This window comes from Lithobates pipiens, unplaced genomic scaffold, assembly GCF_037356315.1.
Source record: "Lithobates pipiens isolate NorthernLeopardFrog02 unplaced genomic scaffold, aLitPip1_a1.2 Scaffold_16, whole genome shotgun sequence".
NCBI classification, from domain to species: Eukaryota; Metazoa; Chordata; class Amphibia; order Anura; family Ranidae; genus Lithobates; species Lithobates pipiens.
The window spans coordinates 114,999,295-115,005,294 of NW_027507748.1; the positions used below are offsets into that span (position 1 = coordinate 114,999,295).

A 6,000-nucleotide genomic window follows, 5' to 3' on the forward strand; every position below is an offset into this window, starting at 1 on the left:
CCAATGTTTACTGAACTGTTCAAAGTTTAAATGATGTACTAACTAGAATTAAACTAAACGGAAACCTTTATGCAAATTTACAAACGTGTTTAGAAGCATAATCCCTTTAAACATGAACATCCAAAGAAAATAAATAATCACTAACTAAGCAAAACAGATGCAAAAAAAAACACTGAATCAGAAAACACAACATTTGCACTTAAAGTGGTAGTAAACGCTGTTACATCACTGGTACCTACAGGTAAGCCTATCATAAGGCTTACCTGTAGGTACTGTGAATATCTCCTAAACTGTGAGTTTAGGAGATATTCATAGTGCATGCAGCGGATGACGCTACTGGTGCATGCGCTCTGAACAGAGGCGTAACTAGATCCTTCAAGGCCCTGGTGCAAGAAACCATGAAGGAATCCCCCCCCCTTTCCATCCAAGCCCAGGGCTTCCAGTTCTGGGAGGGCGTCCATGGACATCCTCTACATAGTTGGTGAGGTTGAAAAAAGACAAGTCCATCAAGTCCAACCTGTGTGTGTGTGCTTTTATGTCAGTATTACATTGTATATCCCTGTATGTTGTGGTACCTATCTAATAGGTTTATGAAATTGTTGATGCTTCCCGCTGAAATCCCTGCCTGTGGAAGAGAATTCCACATCCTTACCACTTTAACAGTAAAGAACCCTCTACGCAGTTTAAGGTTAAACCGATTTTCTTCTAATTTTAGTGAATGGCCACGCGTCTTTTCAAGTTCCCTTTTGCAGAAAAGTTTTATCCCTATTGTTGGGTCACCAGTGCGGTATTTGTACATTGAAATCATATCCCCTCTCAAGCGTTCAGTGCTCGTAATCTTTCCTCATAACTAAGGTCCTCCAGTCCCTTTATTAGCTTTGTTACCCTTCTCTGGACTCTCTCCAGTTCCAGCACATCCTTCCTGAGGACTGGTGCCCAGAACTGCACGGCTTACTCCAGGTGCGGCCGGACCTGAGTCTTGTAGAGTGGGAGAATTATTTTATCTCTGGAGTTAATGCCCTTTTTAATGCATGCCAATATGCTTTTGGCTTTGCAGCCATTGCTGAGCCTGTCATCTACTAGGACCCCCAGGTTCTTTTCTGTCCTAGATTCCCCCAGAGATTCTCCCCCTAGTAAGTAGATTGCATTCATATTTTTGCCACCCATATGCATTATTTGAAATTTTTCTACATTAAACCTCATTGGTCATGTAGTTGCCCACCACAATAATTTGTTCAGATCTTCTTGCAAGGTTTATACATCCTGCGGAGAAATTATTGCCCTGCCTAGCATAGTATCGTCCACAAATACTGAGACTGAGCTGTTTAACCCATCCTCCAGGTCATTTATGAATTAAAGCGGAGGTCCACCCTAAAATGGACCTCCGCTCATCGGAATCCCCCCCCCCCTCCGGCGCCACAATCGGCACCTTTCAGGGGGGAGGGGGGTGCAGTTACCTGGATAATCCAGGTAACTGCACCCACTTCCGGGCTAGCTCTCTGCGGAAAGGGGCGTACGTTACGCCCCTTTCCGCAAGCGCCCGCCCCCTTCAGCAAGTGCCCCGCTGCCTGCTGGGAAACACACAGCTCCCAGAGGCAGCAGGGATCGTCCGGATTGCGCCGCGCGGCTCGCGCATGCGCAGTAGGGAACCGGGAAATGAAGCCGAAAGGCTCCATTTCCTGATTCCCATACCCAAGATGGCGGCGGCAGGACCCGCCAGACGAGCGAGCGATCGGCTTCGGGTGCCGACATCGCGGGCGCGCTGGACAGGTAAGTGTCACTATTTAAAAGTCAGCAGCTGCAGTATTTGTAGCTGCTGGCTTTTAAAAAAAAAACAAAAAAAAACGCGGAGTCCCGGTGGACTCCCGCTTTAAATAAAAATGGTCCCAACACAGAACCCTGGGGGACCCCGCTGTCCACACCGGACCATTCTGAGTACTTCCCATTTATCACCACCCTCTGAACTCATCCCTGTAGCCAGTTTTCAATCCATACTTTAGTTTGTACAGTAAACATTTATGGGGAATTGTATCAAATGCCTTTTTAAAATCCAGATACACCACGTGGTCTTTCCTTTATCTAAATAGCAACTCACCTCCTCCTAGAAGGTTAATAGGTTGGTTTGGCAAGAACAATTCTTCATGAATCCATGCTGATTACTGCTAATGATACTATTTTCATTACTTAAATCTTGTATATAGTCCCTTATCATCCTCTCCAACAGCTTGCATACAATCGATGTTAGGCTAACTGGTCTGTAATTCCCAGGGGTGCATCTTGGCCCTTTTTTAAATATTGGGGCTACATTGGCTTTTCTCCAATCTGCTGGTACCATTCCAGTCAGTAGCCTGTATATAAAAATTAGAAACAATGGTCTGGCGATGATTTGACTGAGTTCCTTAAGGACCCTCGGTTTCCCTCTGTGACACAGCTGATCACAGATCACGGAAAAGGGCTAACCACAGCGGCCCTTTACCATGAGATCAGAGCCTGCAAAAATGTGCAGTTACAAATATATAAATATATATATAAATAAATAATATATATATATATATATATATATATATATATATATATATATATATATATATATATATATATATATATATATATATATATATATATATATTTGCTTTTAAATCGGCAAAGCATTACACCCTTGACCAGTGGATCACTGGTGCAACACTGTAGACTCTTCCTCCAGTCCCTGGTCCGTATTGAGTTACAGACCTTCAGCTACAGAGCTGGAGAAGTAAAAATGGACTACTTCATCAAAGTGATGTCGCTACAATTATGCTGGATTGTGAACTAAATGTTCCTCTTCCTATGCTGTAGACGGGACTTTTCATTCACTTTCTGTGAATGAAGGAATGACACGGTTGTGTGCAGCTCCGCCTACCGTTAAAAAAGACAGGATGCTACTGGGAGAAGAACCCCACAATCTTAAAAAGATGGTGTGGAGAGGAGGGTTGTGCATGCTGACAATGTTTCATGTTACACCCTAAATATTGGGGTAATCTGAAACATGCTCAGAAATGTTGTTAATTCATTACACATTCCCATTCACATAACAGAACTAAAATATATATAGCTACACACACATATATATATATATTTATATATATATATATATATTGATTGATTTAAAGATTGCTACTTATCCTTTTCTTTGCTGAAAAATTTTACATAGCCTTCCACTTGTATGTAATGTTAAGGAGGGGGCTTCACTATCAGTTGTAAACTAGACGTGCATGTTGTCAGTCTTAGCAAACGGTTAAAGATACCAAGGCTTTGGTGGTACATTGTATATTCATGCATTTTTAAACCGATCTGCCATTAAGCCGGTTATACATGGATCCAAAAAAAGGGGGCAGTGGATGTACAGAAGTTGACCAATTGACTTCTGTATAACCCCCCCTGTCGATTTTTTACGATCGATCAGTGTTGCTATAGCTGCCTGCACTGATCATTGTATTCTGACAGTGGGTAAGTCTCCCTGCTTTAAAGAGAAACTGCAGTCTGCTCACATAATTTGTAATAAAAACATCTTTGCCATTCTGAAGCTTCCCTCCAACCACTTAGCATATTATTTTATATATACTGTGATTCTGTACTTGCCAAATACGCTGCAGAAATCTCCCTCCACTGAGTCTGGCTGCAGCCATTTTAGCTGTGGGCAGTTGAAGCTACTGCCTGTTCACTTCCTGGATTTACACAGAGGCACACCTCCATCTCTGAAGCTCTCATTGGCCCTCTTATTACTCATCCACCTCCCTTCCTGGCAAAATCTCACAAAAGTGAGAGCTGTACATTATGTCATAAGCCTAGGCTTTTTACCAGACAAGAAACAGGAAGTGGGATGTATTAGGTATTTAGTGGCAGAAAGGAAATGTTTTACTATCCAAAGTTAAAACAACAAGAGCAGAAGATTTAATAGATGGAAAGATGAAAAAATGGAATGCAATGGGAGTGATTTCCCCATCCACATTGAGTATGTGGATGGAGGAATCCAGGCATTTTTTTTCCAGTCAACTGCTGGTTGACTGGTAAAAAAAATGACTACTCTATGGGCTGCCTTAAAGTGTCTCTTGCAAGTTATACTGAACAATACAGGCCGCTTATAGAATCACGTGTATAATCCTGCTCCAAGGAAACAACTAGAAAGGTAAGAAATATATATATTTTTTTTTGTTGGGCCCCACGCACACTGGGTGTTTAGGCCCGTGTGCATGGGGTTCTGGCATTAGTGGGAAGTGGGCACAGGTGCACCTTCTAGCCCCACTGATGGCAACCTGTCAAACTCTTGAGAATGACAGCTGATGGGGCTGGACGGTGTGGCCATTGGTACTTTAGGGCAGTATGCACCCAGGGCAAATGCTTAGAACACAGACTGGCATGGTATGCTGATGGAATGGGAACACAAACCTATAATGGGGGTTTCTCTACACTGACTGCATAAGAAGAATAGACCTCTTGACCAAAACGTGGGCTGATCAAATGTTTAGATGATGCTCATTTTGTGGTTTTTCTGTCATAACATGAAAGGTTTGTTTGCTATTGGGCAACTTAAAATGAATCTGTGGCCAGGCTAGGGACATTTAGTATTTGCATATTGTTAACAAGCATTAAAAGGTATTGCCACTGTTTGCATAGGGAAAACATGCACTTGCATGTGATGGTAACGTAGTGGTATCTTGTCCCAAGTACAAGTCTCCAGCTCAGTCATCAATGCCGACACATAACACTGCTTACAGTTTAGTTGGATGGAAGAAAAATACTTGGCTGAGCACTGAAATAAAGGGTTTCCGCCCTTGGTGTCAAGGGGCACTTACAAAGTGTTCCTGTCATTAGTCCTATTTGGACATTCATGAGTACATGGCTGTACAGTCAAATGATTTTGGCAGAAGCATGTTACGGTACTTGCACAATTTTGACCCGTGAGACAAAAACTGAATTGCTTGGAAAGAAACGTGAGTCTTTGTATGATGCAATCTAAAACAAGATGAGCAATTTCTGGAGTCAGACACATGAGCCTAGAGGTTCCTTTCATCAACTGTGGTCAGCTACTGTAGAAACTGCTGTGTAACATTGCTGGTCAGAGCTAGCACCTCATGATGTGCACAGAAAAGGGTATTGCTCCAATAGAGATGCGCTACTAATATAATAAACCAGAGCTTCCGACCAAACATTCAATACACAAGTGAGTTGCAGACTTTGGAATAGGTGTTGTATGACTGCAAAGCTTTTGGCTAGGTAGTCTCCAGACTACTAATGAAATGCGTCAAGTCCCTCACCTTAGTGTTAAGCCCTGTCCCTACACATTGAGGCAAAAATCAAGACAACAATTGGGAGTACACGTACAGACCATCATTCTTGACCACAGGAAGTAAAAAGGACAGCCGCTGCAAGACTCATCCACCTTACCAACCATTCAGTGTCTTCCACCCCTCTCTGCCAATCCCTCCACTGGCTTCCACTCACCCAACGAATAATATTCAAAGTACTAACAATAATTTACAAAGCCATCCATAACTCTGCCCCCAGCTACATCAATAACCCAGTCCCAAAATACCAACCAAGCTGCTCTCTTCAGTCATCCCAAGACCTCCTGCTCTCTAGCTCCCTTGTCACCTCTCCTCCCATGCTCGCCTACAGGATTTCTCCAGAGCTTCTCCCATCCTTTGGAACTCCTTAACCCAATCTGTCCGACTGTCCTCTTATCTATCCATCTTTAGACGATCCCTGAAAACCCTTCTCTTCAAAGACGCCTATCCTGCTTCTAACACTGTTTTACTTCCTTCATCAGCTCATCCCCCCCACAGCTATTACCTTTTGTATCAATTGACCCTTCCTTTTTAGATTGCAAGCTCTAACGAGCAGGGCCCTCTGATTCCTCTTGTACCAAATTGTAATGTAACTAATGTCTGCCCTCATGTTGTAAATCGCTAATAATAATGTCAGTTCGTACAAGTGACAATAGTCTGCTTTTCACTTCTGTGC

The 6,000-nt window shown here is 42.9% G+C and overlaps 1 protein-coding gene across 5 annotated transcripts in view; it reads right to left on the bottom strand.

Moving 5' to 3' along the window:
* ABR (ABR activator of RhoGEF and GTPase) overlaps positions 1-6,000 on the bottom strand; it is a 608,507-nt gene that overhangs the window by 34,883 nt on the left and 567,624 nt on the right. The window lies entirely within an intron of this gene.